An 18720-nucleotide genomic window follows, 5' to 3' on the forward strand; every position below is an offset into this window, starting at 1 on the left:
TTTTTTTCTTTTTCTATTGAGTGTCATATCATTAGTGATCTTTTTAGAGCTCTAAAATTAGTGGTATCTATCATTGTTGTTTTCTAAATTTTTTATTCAAAAAAAAAACTCAGCATTTATTGATTTAGTCAAAATCCCCAGATCATCATTTATTAACTTTTTCCAATCCACATGTCTTTCCACATGGCTGCATTTATTGATTTGGTCAAAATTTACTGATCAGGATTTAAAATCCCCTCATACAAATAATTATAGATAGAACCCGTGCATAATTACTGCAGTACCCTTTTCAACTTCTCCCATACACTATGGTTAATGATAAGATTGTTAAATTATTTTTATAAAAAATCTTAAAAAACATAATTTATATATTAAAAAAATCTAAAACAAATATAAATATCTATAATTATCCCGTGCATAGCACGGGTGATAGTCTAGTATTATATTATATAAGGAAAATGGGATTTTTAACTCACAAGCTTTGTGAGAACTCCAATACCTCAATCTTAATTTCCTAATTTTTTGATTTAAAAAAAAAAAAAACTTAGCGTTTATTGATTTTTCCCAAGTCTTTTTGACTTCTCTCATACACACCCTTTTCAACTTCTTCCATACTTATTTAATTATTTTGGAAATAATAATTATCACTCATTTTCAACTTCTCCCATACCTATTTAATTATTTTGGAAATAATAATTATCCCCCCTTTTTAACTTCTCCCACACCTATTTAATTATTTTGAACATAATAATTATCCCTTAATTTATGGATTTTAAATGAAAAGATAACAAAAATACTTCATAATCTCTATTTTGAAATTTCTCTCATCGATTTCCAAAAGAAAATATTATAACTTGACTTTCTTTTCTCTCCCTCAAAAAATCAGATAATATTTTTTACGAGAATTGTAGAAATCTATCTATATCTTATATATTATATTATAACATAATCTATATCTATCTATATCTATATATAAGGAAAAGGGGGTTTCTAACCCCTAAGTCTTGTGGGAGTATTAATATCCCAATCTTAATAATCTAAATTTTTAATTTAAAAAAAAAAAAAACTCAACATTTATTGATTTGGTCAAAATCCCCTAATTAGCATTTATTAATTTTTCCCAATTCATATACCTTTCCACGTACCTGCATTATTGATTTGGTTAAAATTTTCTAATCAGCATTTATTAATTTTTTCCAATCCACATGTCTTTTGAGAGCTTTGGTCAAAATCCTCTCATACAAATAATTATAGATACACCTCGTGCATAGTTATTGTAGCACCCTTTTCAACTTCTCTCATACACTATGGTTAGTGATAAGATTGTTAAATTATTTTTATAAAAAATCTAAAAAAAAGAATTTGTATATTAAAAAAAATTAAAACAAATATAAATATCTATAATTATCTTGTGCATAGCACGGGTGATAGACTAATCTATACTATATATTAAGCAAAAGGGGGGTTTTTAATTCTAAGCCTTGTGGGAGCTCCAATCTCGCAATCTAAATTTTTTGATTTTTTGATATTTTTTTTTTAAAATCTTAGCATTTATTAACACTCTTAACTCCTAAGTCTTACTCTCATAATAACACTTTAATACATTAAGAACAAGCATAAAAAAAATTATTTGAAATCCAACACATATGAATTCCTTGAAAAGTCCCAACACATATGATTATTATCTCTCATAATAACACTTTAATGCATTAAGAATAAGCATAAAAAAAAATTTCTTGAAAGTCCAACACATATGATTATTATCAAAATATTAAACTTTAATATAATATAAAAAAGGAAAAAAAGAAGACATTTAATATATATATATATATATATATATATATATATATTTAAAAATCACAATTCACATATATAGATAACTAGCATATCACCCGTGCTATGCACGGGTTGTGTTTTACCACTTTGTCTTCTTATTTTTTTTAAATATTTTTTTTATATTATATTAAAATTTAATGTTTTGATAATAATCATATGTGTTGGATTTTTCAAGGAATTTATATGTGTTGGATTTTCAATGAATTTTTTTTATACTTATTCTTCATGCATTAAAATGTTATTATGAGGGATAATAATCATATGTGTTGGATTTTTCAAGAAATTCATATATACTTTACAATTATCTATACTATATATTAAGTAAAAAGGGGTTTTTAACCCTCAAGGCCTGTGAGAGCTTCAATATTCCAATCTGAATTTTCTAAATTTTTTATTTTTTATTTAAAAAAAAAACTCAACATTTATTGATTTTGTCAAAATCTTCTGATCAACATTTATTAACTTTTTTCAATCCACATGTCTTTCTACATGTCTGCATTTATTGATTTGGTCAAAATCTCATGATCAGCATTTAAAATCCCCTCATACAAATCTATGCTATATATTAAGCAAAAGGGGGTTTTTAGTCCTAAGCCTTGTGGGAGCTCCAATCTCCCAATCTAAATTTCCTAATTTTTTGATTTAAAAAAAAAAACTTTGCATTTATTAATTTCTCCTAACTCCCAAGTCGTACCCTCATAATAACACTTTAATGTATTAAGAACAAGTATAAAAAGAATTCTTTGAAATCCAACACATATGAATTCTTTGAAAAGTCTCAACACATATGATTATTATCGTTCATAATAACACTTTAATACATTAAGAATAAGCATAAATTTTTTTTTTGAAAAGTTCAACACATATGATTATTATTAAAATATTAAATTTTAATATAATATAATAAAAAAAAGACATTTAATTCTTTGAAAAGTCCAACACATATAATTATTATCAAAATATTAAACTTTAATATAATATAAAAAAGGAAAAAAAGAAGACATTTAAAAAAAAATTAAAAATCACAATTCACATATATAGATAATTGTAAATACAATCCGTGCATAGCACGGGTGATATGCTAGTTTCTAAATATGTGAATTGTGATTTTTAAATGTTTTTTTTTTTTATAAATATCTTCTTCTTTTTTTCCTTTTTTATATTATATTAAAGTGTAATATTTTGATAATAATCATATGTGTTGGACTTTTCAAGGAATTTTTTTTATGATTGTTCTTAATGTATTAAAGTGTTATTATGAGAGATAATAATTATATGTGTTGGGACTTTTCAAGAAATTCATATGTGTTGGACTTTTCAAGGAATTTTTTTATGCTTGTTCTTAATGCATTAAAGTGTTATTATGAGGGTAAGGCTTGGGGTTGGGAGAAGTTAATAAATGTTAAGGGTTTTAAAAAAAAAATCAAAGAATCAAGAAATTTAGATTGGGATAATGGAAAAAATTTAGAAAATTTAGATTGGGATATTGGAGCTCCCAGAAGACATTTAAAAAAAAATTAAAAAATTACAATTCACATATATAGATAATTGTAAACACAATCCGTGCATAGCACGAGTGATATGCTAGTATTGTATAAGGAAAATGAGATTTTTAACTCATAAGCCTCGTGAGAGCTCCAATACCTTAATCTTAATTTCCTAATTTTTTGATTTTTTTTTTAAAAAAACTTAGCATTTATTGACTTTTCCCAAGTCTTTTTGACTTTTCTCATACACATTCTTTTCAACTTCTCTCATACCTATTTAATTATTTTGAAAATAATAATTACCACCCATTTTCAACTTCTCCCACACCTATTTTATTATTTTGAAAATAATAATTATCCCTTAATTTATGGATTTTAAATAGAAAGATAACAAAAATATTTCATAATCTCTGCATTGAAATTTCTCTCATCGATTTCCAAAAGAAAATATTAAAACTTGACTTTCTTTTCTCTCCTTCAAAAAATCAGATAATATTTTTCATGAGAATTGTAGAAATCTATCTATATCTTATATATTATATTATTACATAACCCTAAAACTAAAAATAAAAATCAGATATACAAATAGATAAAATTAATAAATATGATTTTTATTTATTCAGTAGAAATCTTTCTTTTGCCTCTCAATATCCTATTTTAAATTTTAAAAATATTTAAAATCTATCTAGACAAATCTAATTTGAAAATATCTCACACTATCATACTTTAAATGAATAAAACTCACATCATAACTTACCTAAATAATTAAAATTAAAAATAAATAGAAACTATAGATAAATTAAATTAAAAAAATAGAAATCCACAACTTCATCTTAAATAAATTGAAAAAAAAATAGAAACCACACAAAAATAAATAAGATAAGAATTTAGATAAAGATCTCAAAAAGATATGACAATATCAAAAATTGAATTATAATTTAATAATATAATTATCTATTTTTTTTTATGTATATATATCAAAATTCTAAATCACTTCATGAGACAAATTAATCAATTTTTAAGTCTTATTTGAAGAATAATTTAATTAGTCATCCCAACTCCTAGACTTCGCATGCACTGACGGAGGAGCTGACGGATTAGGTGGGGTGAAGACTAAGTTGTAGAGGGGAATATTATATCACTCCATAAATATTTTTATTCTGTAATTTTACTTTTTTTCCCTGTGTGATTCTTTTTCTCTGTTGTTGGTTTGGTTTTGATTTCAGTTTCGATTTTAGTGAGATTTATGAGAAGAGAATTAATCAAATTATACATTTCAACTAACTACATACTCAAACTTTCACTATTTTAAAATGTTATTTCACTATAATTCTAATTAAGAGAATCTTCAACCATTAATATTTTTTTTATTGAATTGTAATTTGATAAAAATTTAAAAAGATGAAGCGTTATTTTATTCATCAAAATTGATGAAAAAAAAAATTTGGGATAAGAATGAAAGTTCTTTTAAAAATTGATAATAATTTAATGAAAAAGTTAAAGTAATTCATAACAAATCAATTTTTTTTTCAAATTTAAAATCAAATTAGATTAAAAAAAATTAAAAGAAAATGATGAAAGGTTGGAAATATTCTAATTTTTTTTATTTTTAAAGACTAGAAATTCGTGTGTTATATTCATATTGTATTTTTAGTTATGAAATTAAAATAAAAAGAAATGTAACTTAAATTATTGGATTAATAACAGAAACATCATATCAATTATTGTTAAATATCACTTCACTTCATATTTAATAGTAAAATTGTATATTTGTCTTTATTATAATTTTTAAATTTATCTATTTTCATAACAAGAAGAGGTATATCATAACACATATAACCTCATTTAATTAGGCTTAACTTTTTTTTTTTTTAATTACAAATTATCAAAATTGCACTAAATAGATTTACAACAATGATTGAGACCCCATTTTTTGGGGACCCCCATAAGCCCATTTGGATCTCAACCATTGATGGTGTGGACCTTACACATATATAAGTGGGTCCTACACATACATGAGTGGGTGAAATCCAAAGGAGTTGTGGGGGTCCGAAGCATTTTTGATAGACATATATATATTTTTAATTTTTTTAAAGTACTAATTAAAAAAGTTATAGACAAAAATTAACTTATAAATTTCATATATTCCGCAAGATAAAATATTAAATTACTTCAACATATTCATAATGATTTGTTTTTTAAATTATAAAGTTCCGTGCATAGCACGAGTTACCACTAGTCTATACTATATATTAAGTAAAATGAGGTTTTTAACCCTAAACCTTGTGGGAGCTCGAATCTCTCAATCTAAATTTTCTGATTTTTTGATTTAAAAAAAAAAAACGTTAACATTTATTAACTTCTCCCAACCCCCAAGTCTTACCCTCATAATAACACTTTAATGCATTAAGAACAAGCATAAAAAAATCTTTAAAATCCAACACATGAATTCCTTAAAAAGTCCCAACACATATAATTATTATCCCTCATAATAACACTTTAATGCATTAAGAACAAGCATAAAAAAAAATTCTTGAAAAATCCAACACATATGATTATTATCAAAATATTAAATTTAATATAATATAATAAAAAAAAACATTTAATTCTTTGAAAAGTCTAACACATATGATTATTATTAAAATATTAAACTTTAATATAATATAAAAAAGGCAAAAAAAAAAAAAAGAAATTTAAAAACCACAATTCACATATATAGATAATTGTAAACACAATTATCTAAAGAAAATGAGATTTTTAACCTACAAGCCTTGTGGGAGCTCTAATATCCTAATCCTAATTTTCTAATTTTTTGATTTAAAAAAAAAAAACTCAGCATTTGTTAATTTCTTCCAATCCCCATGCCTTTTGAGAGATTTGGTCAAAAACCCCCTCATAATTAAACTTTAATGCATTAAAGACCAGCATAAACAAAATTCCTTGAAAATTTCGACACATCTATCTATCTCTATTATATTATCTATATCTATATCTACATCTACATCTATCTATCTATATCTATATCTATACTATATGTTAAGCAAAATGAGGTTTTTAACCCCACGACTTATGGGAGTTTCAATATCCCAATCTGAATTTTTTAAATTTTTTATTAAAAAAAAAAACTCAACATTTATTAATTTGGTCAAAATTTTCTGATCAGCATTTATTAACTTTTTTCAATCCACATGTCTTTTCACATGCCTGCATTTATTGATTTGGTCAAAATTCCCTGATCAGCATTTAATCCCCTCATATAAATAATTATAGATACAATCTGTGTATAGTTACTGCAATACCCTTTTCAACTTCTCTCATACACTATGGTTAGTGATAAAATTGTTAAATTATTTTTATAAAAAATCTTTAAAAGCATAATTTATATATTAAAAAAAATCTAAAACAAATATAAATATCTATAATTATCCCGTGCATACACGGGTGATAGGCTAGTTATATATTAGGCAAAAGGGGGTTTTTAATCCCAAGCCTTGTGGGAGCTCCAATCTCCCAATCTAAATTTCCTGATTTTTTGATTTTAAAAAAAAATCTTAGTATTTATTAACTTCTCCCAACTCCCAAGTCTTACCATCATAATAGCACTTTAATGCATTAGAACAAGCATAAAAAAAATTCTTTGAAATCCAACACATATGAATTCCTTGAAAAGTCCCAACACATATGATTATTATCCCTCATAATAACACTTTAATGCATTAAGAACAAGTATAAAAAAAAATTTCTTGAAAAGTCCAACACATATGATTATTATCAAAATATTAAACTTTAATATAATATAATAATAATAAAAAAAGACATTTAATTCCTCGAAAAGTCCAACACATATGATTATTATCAAAATATTAAACTTTAATATAATATAAAAAAGGAAAAAAAGAAAACATTTAAAAAAAATATTTAAAAATCACAATTCACATATATAGATAATTATAAACACAATCCGTGCATAACACGGGTGATATGCTAGTATTATTCTAACTAACAAGTCTTGTGGGAATTCCGATATCCCAATTTTAATTTCTAATTTTTTGATTTAAAAATAATAATAATTTCAGCATTTATTGACTTCTCCCAATCCACAAGCTTTTTTAACTTCTCTCACTATTATTGCAACACCCTATTCAACTTTTCCCATACACTATAGTTAGTGATGAGATTATTAAATTATTTTTATAAAAAATCTAAAAATAATATTTTGTATATTAAAAAAATATCTAAAACAAATATAAATATCTATATCTATCTATATATTATATAAAGGAAAGGCTTGTGAGAGTTCCAAACTCTCATGCTACAATTATTAATTTTTGTGATTTTAAAAATATTTAAAAATAATTCTATTGGCTAACAAAGTAATTATAGATTTAAAAAAAAAACAAAAAACAAAAAATCACCTAAAATTTTGAAGTATAAGTTCCTAAAATCTTCCCCAATATTTCTCTCTTTCCTAAATCCCATCTCTTAATAAAGTAACTATACATTAAAAAAAAAAAAAAAATCTCATCTCATAACAAAGTAATTATATATTTTAAAACAAAACATTATGGATTAAAAAGAATGTGAAACCACAATTGCTAATTTTTGTAATTTTAGAAATAGTACTATTGTTTAACAAAATAACTACAGATTAAAAAAAAACTAAAATTGCTAATTTTTGTAATTTTAAAAATAATACTATTTGCTAACAAAGTAACTATAGATTGGAAGAAAAAAAAAAATTCAATTACAAGTTTTTAAAATCTCTCCCCTAATATTTATCCCTTTTCTAAATCTCATAATCTATCTATGCTATATATTATACCAAAGTAGGTTTTCATCTTAGAGACCCTAAATGTTTCAAAACCTTAAATCTAATTTTTTAAAAAGAATATAAATCCCATCCAATCTTTCTCTAGCGATCCCGGGTTTACCCTTGTTGTACAGTGATCCGGACATGTGTCCGTGGATGTTGGTAGTTGGTTATTATCGTGTTTACATTCCTTTTTCTTCATATTTGAGTTATAGGATGTGTTAGGCAGGTTTATTATAGGTTCGTTGTGTTCGGGAGCCTAGTGTTGCTGCCCAGAATTTTGGACCTTCGCTCGAGCGAGGAGTTGGTCGCTTGAGCGAGAGTGGGGTTCGTGTTTGGTGGGTCGAGCCAGAGTGGCTCGCTCGAGCGAGCGGTTGCACCTGGTTCTGGACCTGAGAGTTGCCTTTCTTGGCTCAAGCGAGCTTCCTTCGCTCGAGCGGTCTGGGTTTTTCTTCGCTCGATCGAGAACTTCTTGGCTCGAACGAGAGTTTTCTGTGTCTGGTCACTCGAGCGACCAAGTCTTCGCTCGAGCGAGCGTGTTTTATATCAGCGGACAGTAGCGATTTTAAACATCACTTTTTCACTTTTTTTTTGATCCAAAACCTAAATCCGAGACTCTCTCTCTCTACACTTATATTCTCTCTAAGATTTGATCTCCCTAGAGTGTGAATCTAGCCTAGGGCCTTTGTTAAAAAGATAGAGGGTGTTGAGAGCTTCGATTTAATCTGAAAAAGTTTGGATTTGGAGCACGTTAATCTTCGAGTCTTCATCTCCTTTTTGGCTAAAACTTCAAGGTAGGGATATCCTACTCCTCTCTATGGATTTTGTCTTTAAATTTTGGTATTTTGAGATGTTGGGGTTGGTTTGGTAATTTTGTGAAAGTTTGGGGCTTTTGTGTAATTTTACAAAAGTTGGGGTTTTTATTCATAATAAACCTAGATGCATGTTTGGCATAGAGAAATGGAATGATTGTTGAATCATTGATGAAAATGGGACCTAAGGGTTGAAATGTTAATTATGGGAATTGACCTAATTACATTGTTTAATTAATTGGGATAATTAATTGAGAAGAATGAAGAAATGAAATGTTGATTGAATATCCATTGTGCATTTATTTTCTGTTTAGAAATAACTGCTTTGGGCTATCGGTGGAGGATAGTCGTGATTGTTGTAGACAATGCATGATGATTAGGCAAACTGAAACTAATCAATGAAGTGTGTCATGGAACTTGACGGTTGATAGAATACATTAATTGTATGTATTGGGTGATTGTATATAGAACCAATGTGTTTGTATACGTTATGTGTAGAGGAGGAGATAGGGGATGTACTCCGCGGTTTAGGGGAAGATAGGGGATGTACCTCTAAACCGGATAGTGTTGGGAGAAGATAGGGGATGAACTCTGTAGATACAGCTCATATGCTTGTCTAGAAGTGAAGATAGAGCTTATATGCTTATCTTTGTGATGTGTGGATATAGCTTATTTGCTTATCTGAGAATGTGGATATTCTTGTTATACATATCTGTTGAGAATGTGGTTAGTGCCTATATGCCTATCCGTTGAAAAAAGGAAAAAAAATGAAAAGTAACTTGGACTCTTAAGTCGTATGACATAAAATGTGATTTATGTGAATGTATCAGTGTTAGCCATCTATCAATTGCTAATGTTTTAGTCATTGTCCATGGTTGGTTTAGTGTATTTCTACTGGGCTGTGGCTCACCCTATATGAGAATATCATTTTCAGGTACAGGTAGCATGCCACCTCCAAGGACATAGCTCGGGAGGCTAGAGGCGGACATGTTTTGTCGTTTTACTTTTGATGTATTACATGTAACTTCAAGCCAAGGGCTTAATGTGTAAACGAGTTAGTACTCTTTTGTTGTAACCAAGTGTTAACTTGGAAAGCTGTAAGCCCGTAGGGCATTTTGTTTTGATGTTAACATGTAATACTTATGTAATGAGACTCTAATGAATAAAAGAATGTGGCTAGTTCATATGTCAATGCATGTCTTACTTGATGGGTTTAATGTTATTATTTTGAGGGCGTTACAACTTGGTATCAGAGCGTACCGGGTTCGAATACTTTGGGTACGTGGGAAGTGATTAGTATCACAATGGGTTTGTCTCGCTTGATAGAGACTTAGATGTAGTATCATATGCTATGTGCTTAATTGATAACATGCTTATGTGACTATGTGGGTATGGGATTTAGTTTCTAGGATGTTGATTGGATCCTTGAGTTTCTGGGAGTCTTGTTGGAAAAGCACTTGATCAATGCTGTTTCTAACCGGAACTCTGGTAACGTCTCGGGACTATCATTATCCGGAAATGAAATTCGTAAGTGCTTATGTGTTTATGTGCTTATGTGGAGTGAATTACAGTTGTCCATGCATTAGGACGTGAGTGTTTAGTTTCGGCACATTTATGAATGTGCTAACGTTCTGTGTTGCCTTTATTAGGATGTCAGGACGAGGAAGAGGAGCTAGGCGTGGTAGACCTGCGAGGCAGGAAGTACCGTTACCGGGTGAGATTCCGGCAGTGTAGGAGGGAGTTGGGCAGGCCAATGTGGCCGAGCCAGTAGGTCAGCAGGCTATGGGTGCCTTGGCCAGAGAGATAGCAGGAGCTTTGGGTATTCTTAGAGCTGGGAATCAGGCAGCTGAGACAGGGCCTTCTTTCTTGAAGAGGGAGTTTTTCCGGTCTAATCCGGATGAGTTTGTCGGGGATCCGAAGGAGCCACTGAAGGCTGATGAGTGGTTAGAACAAATGAGTAAGACGTTCGAGATGCTTGGCATCGAGGACGGAGCACTGAAAGTGACCTTGGCATCTTTCCAGCTGAAGGGAGATGCGGGTCAATGGTGGAAGTACGAGAAGGCTCGTGTTGGTGGTACTTGGGAGGCGTTTATAAATGCTTTTCAGGAGAGGTTTTTGTCTGTAGCAGCTAGGGAGAAGCTGAGGGATCAGTTTAGCCGGCTTAAATAGCAGGGCTTGTCAGTGGCCGAGTTTGAGGCTACTTTTACCAGTCTGTCCAGGTTTGCACCGGAACTGGTGGCGTCTGAGGAACGCCGTTGCTATGAGTTTGAGCGGAAGTTGAGGCGGGGCCACAAGTTGAGAGTTGGTGGGTCTTACATCCGAGAGTATAGACACCTAGTTGATGCTGCTGCTCATATGGAGATAATGATGCAGGAGGAGGAGGAAGAACAGAGGGGCTCCAAGAGGAGCCAGGATAGTCAGAGTGATGGCAGGAGACAGAAGGGTTATAACCCTCAGCAGTCTCAGGGTGCAGTCTCTAGATCGACCTTTCCAGTGTCGAGTGTAGGCTCGGGGAGAGGCAGTCAGGGGGATTTCACCTGTTACAAGTGTGGCCAGCTGGGTCACAAGGTTTCAGTTTGCCCGCAGAAGGGTGGGGGTCAGAAAGCTGCTTCTTCTTCAGCTAGACCGCAGAGTCAGAGTTTGGGCAGGGGGCAGCCCTTGACTTGTTATCAGTGTGGACAGCCTGGGCACCTGAAGAGGTTTTGCCCACAGTTGAGTGCCACTTCGGGAGCGTCTGGTTCTAGGCAGACGCAGGGTTTTCAGCCAGCTCAGTCTGTGCAGGCCTCGAGGGCCAATCCGGGAGTTTCGTCATTCCAGTCTGTGCAGCAGTCTTTTGCTCCGAGAGGTGAGCAGGTAGACCAGGGGCCTACGGGGCGCGTGTATGCTGTTACCGCGCAGGATTTAGTACCAGCTCCATCAGTAGTGAGAGGTACTTTTCTGTTTTGCAACTCAGTTGCTAATGTGTTGATAGACACGGGTGCATCTCATTCTTTTGTATCTGCTGCATTTGCATCTGTTTTGGAATTGGAGTTAGCACGATTAGCATCTCCTATTTGTGTGGTATCGCCTTTGGGTGGTGAGTTGATTCTGAAACAGGGTGTTAGAGGATGTGATATAGAGGTCGCCGACTATAGGCTTCCTTTTTCGTTTGTTGTCATGCCCATGAAGGGCTTTGATGTTATTTTGGGTATGGACTGGCTATCGTCATACCGGGCTGTTATTGATTGCTACCGCCAGAGGGTCACGTTATGTACCTTGAGCGGGGAGTGGTTCCATTTCTTGGGAGACCGGGTTGGTAGTGTTTTGCCACCGGGGTATGATTCGCGAGGGCGAAGTGAGCTTAGTAGTCTACTTGCCAGCTTTGAGAGTGGTGAGAGTGGTGAGACCCAGCTTGTGTTGTCGAGGGTGGTTTGTGAGTATTCGGATGTCTTTCCCGAAGATCTTGTTAGTTTACCACCTCACCGAGAGATAGAGTTCTCTATTGATTTAGTGCCCGACACGGCGCCGATTTCTATGGTACCTTACCGTTTTGCTCCAGCAGAGTTGGTTGAGTTGAAAGTTCAGCTTCAGGAATTGCTAGATAAGGGTTTTGTTCGCCCTAGTGTTTCACCGTGGGGAGCACCCGCCCTCTTTGTTAAAAAGAAAGATGGTGCCTTGAGATTGTGTATTGACTACCGGAAGTTGAATCGGGCTACGGTTAAAAATAAGTATCCTATGCCCCATATAGATAATTTGTTTGACCAGTTGAAGGGTTCCCGTTATTTCTCTAAGATAGACTTGAGATCGGGTTACCACCAGTTGAGGGTCAGGGAAGAGGATATTCCTAAGACGGCATTTCGTACGCGGTATGGCCATTACGAGTTTCTGGTGATGCCATTCGGGCTTACCAATGCACCGGCAGTCTTTATGGACTTGATGAACCGGATTTTCCGGGAGTTCTTAGACCGATTTGTGGTTGTCTTCGTGGACGACATCCTTATCTATTCGTCTTCTGAGGAGGAGCACGAGGCACACTTGAGAGTGGTGCTTGAGTTACTTAGAGCCCATAGGCTGTATGCCAAGTTTGGGAAGTGTGAGTTCTGGCTGAGGGAAGTCATATTCTTAGGCCACGTGGTATCCGGGGAAGGGGTGTCTGTTGATACATCCAAGGTTGAGGCAGTGCAAGATTGGGCACAGCCTAAGAGTGTGTTTGAGATCCGCAGTTTTCTGGGATTAGCTGGGTATTACCGTCGGTTTGTCAAAGATTTCTCCAGGTTAGCGTCACTGTTGACTAGACTGACTCGGAAGGGAGTCAAGTTTGTGTGGAGTGAGACTTGTGAAAAGTCGTTCCAAGAGTTGAAAGTCAGATTGACCACCGCTCCGGTGTTGATTATTCCGGAGAGAGGGTTGGGTTATGCGGTTTGTTGTGATGCCTCACGGGAGGGTTTGGGTTGTGTGTTGATGCAAGAGGGAAAAGTGGTAGCTTATGGCTCACGTCAGTTGAAAATACACGAGAAGAATTACCCCACACATGACCTAGAGTTAGCGGCTGTGATCTTTGCCTTGAAAATCTGGAGGCACTACCTTTATGGTGAGAAGTTCGAGGTGTTCTCGGACCACAAGCGTTTGAAGTATCTGTTTACACAGAGAGACTTGAATCTGAGGCAGAGGAGATGGATGGAGTTCATTGAGGATTATGATTTTGAGTTTCATTATCATCCGGGAAAGGCCAATGTTGTGGCCGATGCCCTTAGTAGGAAATCCATTAGTGATGTAGCTTGTATAGCCATCCGGGAATGGGAGATGTTGGGAACACTTGGCGAGTTTGATTTGCTACTGGGCGAATCTGTTGAGGCTGCGGCCTTGTTTTCTGTTGTTGCGCAACCTACACTTGTGATTAGAGTGTTAGAGGCACAGAGAGGTGACCTTGAGGTAGAATCCCTCCGAGAGAAGATCTCCAGTGGGAAGGTTGAGAAGGGTTTGACGGTGTATCCCGACCTGAGTGTGAGATACCGAGACCGTTTGTTTGTACCGGAGTCTTGCCGAGAGGAAGTACTCCGAGAGTTTCACCATTCGCGCCTTGCGGTGCATCCGGGAGGTACTAAGATGTATTAGGATTTGGGTCACCAATTTTGGTGGCGGGGTATGAAGAGAGATGTGGCTGTTTTCGTATCGAAGTGCCTTACTTGCCAGCAAGTGAAGGCCGAGCATCAGAGGCTAGCAGGTTTGTTGCAACCCTTGCCTATTGCCGAGTGGAAGTGGGAGCATGTCACTATGGACTTCGTTGTAGGTCTTCCGAGGACTCAGCGGGGTAGTGATGCTATTTGGGTGGTTGTAGACCGGTTGACTAAGTCGGCGCACTTTATTCCTATGCGCGTGAGAGATTCGGTAGATCATCTTGCCGATGTGTATATTCGGGACGTAGTGAGATTGCACGGGGTCCCAGTGACGATCGTCTCAGATAGAGATCCTCGTTTTACTGCTAGGTTGTGGCAGAGTTTGCAGAGTGCCTTGGGCACTAAGTTGACCTTTAGTACGGCCTATCATCCTCAGACTGACGGGCAGTCTGAGCGTACTATTCAGATCCTCGAGGATATGCTTCGGGGTTGTGTCCTGGACTTCAGTGGGACGTGGGAGAGGCACTTGCCATTGGCAGAGTTTGCCTACAACAACAGTTTTCAGTCTAGCATCGGTATGGCACCGTTTGAGGCCTTGTATGGCCGACCGTGTAGGTCTCCAGTTTGTTGGGCCGAGGTGGGTGATACACCTTTGTTGGGTCCGGAGTTGGTTAGGGAGACGACGGAGAAAGTTGAGCTTATCTATAGGAGGCTTGTTACAGCCCAGAGTCGACAAAAGAGTTATGCCGACCGTAGGAGGAGGCCTTTGGCGTTTGAGGTAGATGATCATGTCTTTCTGAAGATATCACCTAGGCGAGGTCTGATGAGGTTTGGGAAGAGTGGGAAGTTATCCCCTCGGTTTATTGGTCCTTTTGAGATCCTTGAGAAGATTGGTGAGGTTGCTTATCGGTTAGCCTTACCGCCGCAGTTGTCCGGAGTGCATGACGTGTTTCATGTGAGTATGCTTCGGAAGTATGAGCCAGATCCATCACATGTGTTGGATTGGACCGATTTAGAGGTAGATGAGGATGCCTCGTATGAGGAAAGACCAGTTCGGGTCTTGGATAGGCGGGATCAGGTCCTGCGTGGCAAGACCATTCCTTTGGTGAAAGTCTTGTGGAAACATCACGGAGTGGAGGAAGCCACTTGGGAACGTGAGTTGGGAGTCCGTGAGAAATATCCGGACTTGCTTGTTGATATGTGATCTAGTATTTACATTTTGCATTTTGTTGAACTTAAGAGCTTTTATATATGTCTTAAGTTGTGAAACATTGAAAATGTTTGGTTTATTGGAAGTATGTTTTGGGAACTTGCCTCATATGGAAGTTGAATGTAACATTGTATATGTTGAATATATTGTTGAAATTAGAAAGATAGTGCATAATGTTGATGCATGTTGAAAATACATATGTTGTTTACATATTGTGATATGTCTCTTGTTAAAGGGATGGGATGACCGGTAATGGGTCGAATTGTTGAATGTTCAAGTGTAACATTGTTTAAAATGGAGGAAAACCTGTTTTTGAAAACTTGTGCTTAATTTCGGGGGCGAAATTCTTTAAGGGGGGGAGGTTATAGCGATCCCGGGTTTACCCTTGTTGTACAGTGATCCGGACATGTGTCCGTGGATGTTGGTAGTTGGTTATTATCGTGTTTACATTCCTTTTTCTTCATATTTGAGTTATAGGATGTGTTAGGCAGGTTTATTACAGGTTGGTTGTGTTCGGGAGCCTAGTGTTGCTGCCCAGAATTTTGGACCTTCGCTCGAGCGAGGAGTTGGTCGCTCGAGCGAGAGTGGGGTTCGTGTTTGGTGGGTCGAGCCAGAGTGGCTCGCTCGAGCGAGCGGTTGCACCTGGTTCTGGACCTGAGAGTTGCCTTTCTTGGCTCAAGCGAGCTTCCTTCGCTCGAGCGGTCTGGGTTTTTCTTCGCTCGATCGAGAACTTCTTGGCTCGAGCGAGAGTTTTTTGTGTCTGGTCGCTCGAATGACCAAGTCTTCGCTCGAGCGAGCGTGTTTTATATCAGCGGACAGTAGCGATTTTAAACATCACTTTTTCACTTTTTTTTTGATCCAAAACCTAAATCCGAGACTCTCTCTCTCTACACTTATATTCTCTCTAAGATTTGATCTCCCTAGAGTGTGAATCTAGCCTAGGGCCTTTGTTAAAAAGATAGAGGGTGTTGAGAGTTTCGATTTAATCTGAAAAAGTTTGGATTTGGAGCACGTTGATCTTCGAGTCTTCATCTCCTTTTTGGCTAAAACTTCAAGGTAGGGATATCCTACTCCTCTCTATGGATTTTGTCTTTAAATTTTGGTATTTTGAGATGTTGGGGTTGGTTTGGTAATTTTGTGAAAGTTTGGGGCTTTTGTGTAATTTTACAAAAGTTGGGGTTTTTATTCATAATAAACCTAGATGCATGTTTGGCATAGAGAAATGGAATGATTGTTGAATCATTGATGAAAATGGGACCTAAGGGTTGAAATGTTAATTATGGGAATTGACCTAATTACATTGTTTAATTAATTGGGATAATTAATTGAGAAGAATGAAGAAATGAAATGTTGATTGAATATCCATTGTGCATTTATTTTCTGTTTAGAAATAACTGCTTTGGGCTATCGGTGGAGGATAGTCGTGATTGTTGTAGACAATGCATGATGATTAGGCAAACTGAAACTAATCAATGAAGTGTGTCATGGAACTTGACGGTTGATAGAATACATTAATTGTATGTATTGGGTGATTGTATATAGAACCAATGTGTTTGTATACGTTATGTGTAGAGGAGGAGATAGGGGATGTACTCCGCGGTTTAGGGGAAGATAGGGGATGTACCTCTAAACCGGATAGTGTTGGGAGAAGATAGGGGATGAACTCCGTAGATACAGCTCATATGCTTGTCTAGAAGTGAAGATAGAGCTTATATGCTTATCTTTGTGATGTGTAGATATAGCTTATTTTCTTATCTGAGAATGTGGATATTCTTGTTATACATATCTGTTGAGAATGTGGTTAGTGCCTATATGCCTATCCGTTGAAAAAAGGAAAAAAAATGAAAAGTAACTTGGACTCTTAAGTCGTATGACATAAAATGTGATTTATGTGAATGTATCAGTGTTAGCCATCTATCAATTGCTAATGTTTTAGTCATTGTCCATGGTTGGTTTAGTGTATTTCTACTGGGCTGTGGCTCACCCTATATGGGAATATCATTTTCAGGTACAGGTAGCATGCCACCTCCAAGGACATAGCTCGGGAGGCTAGAGGCGGACATGTTTTGTCGTTTTACTTTTGATGTATTACATGTAACTTCAAGCCAAGGGCTTAATGTGTAAACGAGTTAGTACTCTTTTGTTGTAACCAAGTGTTAACTTGGAAAGCTGTAAGCCCGTAGGGCATTTTGTTTTGATGTTAACATGTAATACTTATGTAATGAGACTCTAATGAATAAAAGAATGTGGCTAGTTCATATGTCAATGCATGTCTTACTCGATGGGTTTAATGTTATTATTTTGAGGGCGTTACACTTTCTCTCTTAAAATAAATATAATGAAAAGAAAACTCTCTCACCTCCCATAAAATGTATACTATTAAAATATTTCACAACTGGTCTAATCTATACAAACTTAAAATTAAGCCTAATATAAAATAAAAATTAAACCTTATATCTAGATTCTCTCTCTAATCCATAATTAAACCCAATTTTATTTCCAAATAAATTTAAGCATATCTATACTATATATAATTTTTTAGAAAAATCTCATAATTTATTATTTTTTATAATGATTCCATGATTTATAATTTAGAAAAGAAAAGATGAAAAAAATTATTCTTGTGCACTCTATCTCTAACCAATTCTTTCTTCTATGAAAAAAAATTTAGCCATCATACATTATAATTTTTCTAAGCCATTCATGTCTTGCTCGCCCTATAAATATTATATTCATAGAACAATGAAACTCATTGCTTTTCAACTTTATTTTTATGAGACAAATTGGAAGTTAGTTTATGTTTAATCTGTTCTATTCTTTAAATAGACTCTTTTATCTTTTAGGTACACCATTTCTTCTTCTTTTTCTTCTTCTTTTTAATCTATGACCATTTTTTTTTTATATTTCATATTTTGTGTGTTATTTCTCCCTCTTCTCTACCAACCATTATCTATTTTTTTTTTATAACTACTTTTTGTTCGTTAATATTGTTTTCCTAGAATTTTTATGCTAAAATGGTTTGATAGAGTCATTTGTATAATAAAAAAAACATGTCACTCACTGTAAAGTGATAGATAAAAATCCAAACAAAATATTTATTAATAAGTTTTTGTATTGATTTTATGTTTGTATATCATTACTTTTTTAAAAAAAAATTTACTTTTAATATTTTTTTGATATCATGGTATGTGTTAATTGACAGTTGGTGCAGAGCATTATTTCAAAGGCATATAATAGTTTTTCAAAGTTACAAATAGAAAATTTTCATTTTAATCAATTTTTTCAAAATTATTAAAGGTGTTGGTCAATTATTTAATTATTTATCTTTAATATGTGCAGCTCCTCTATTCTTTTATAGTACTTATCTCTCTACTCCACTGTGAGTTCATATGTTTTTTTTTTTTTTTAAAAAATCATATGTAATTTAAAATTTTGAATCTTTTTATATAGTAAGCTAAAAAATAAATTT

The sequence above is a fragment of the Camellia sinensis genome, chromosome 5 (genome assembly GCF_055761805.1).
Source record: "Camellia sinensis isolate YWXY chromosome 5, ASM5576180v1, whole genome shotgun sequence".
Classification (NCBI taxonomy): Eukaryota; Viridiplantae; Streptophyta; class Magnoliopsida; order Ericales; family Theaceae; genus Camellia; species Camellia sinensis.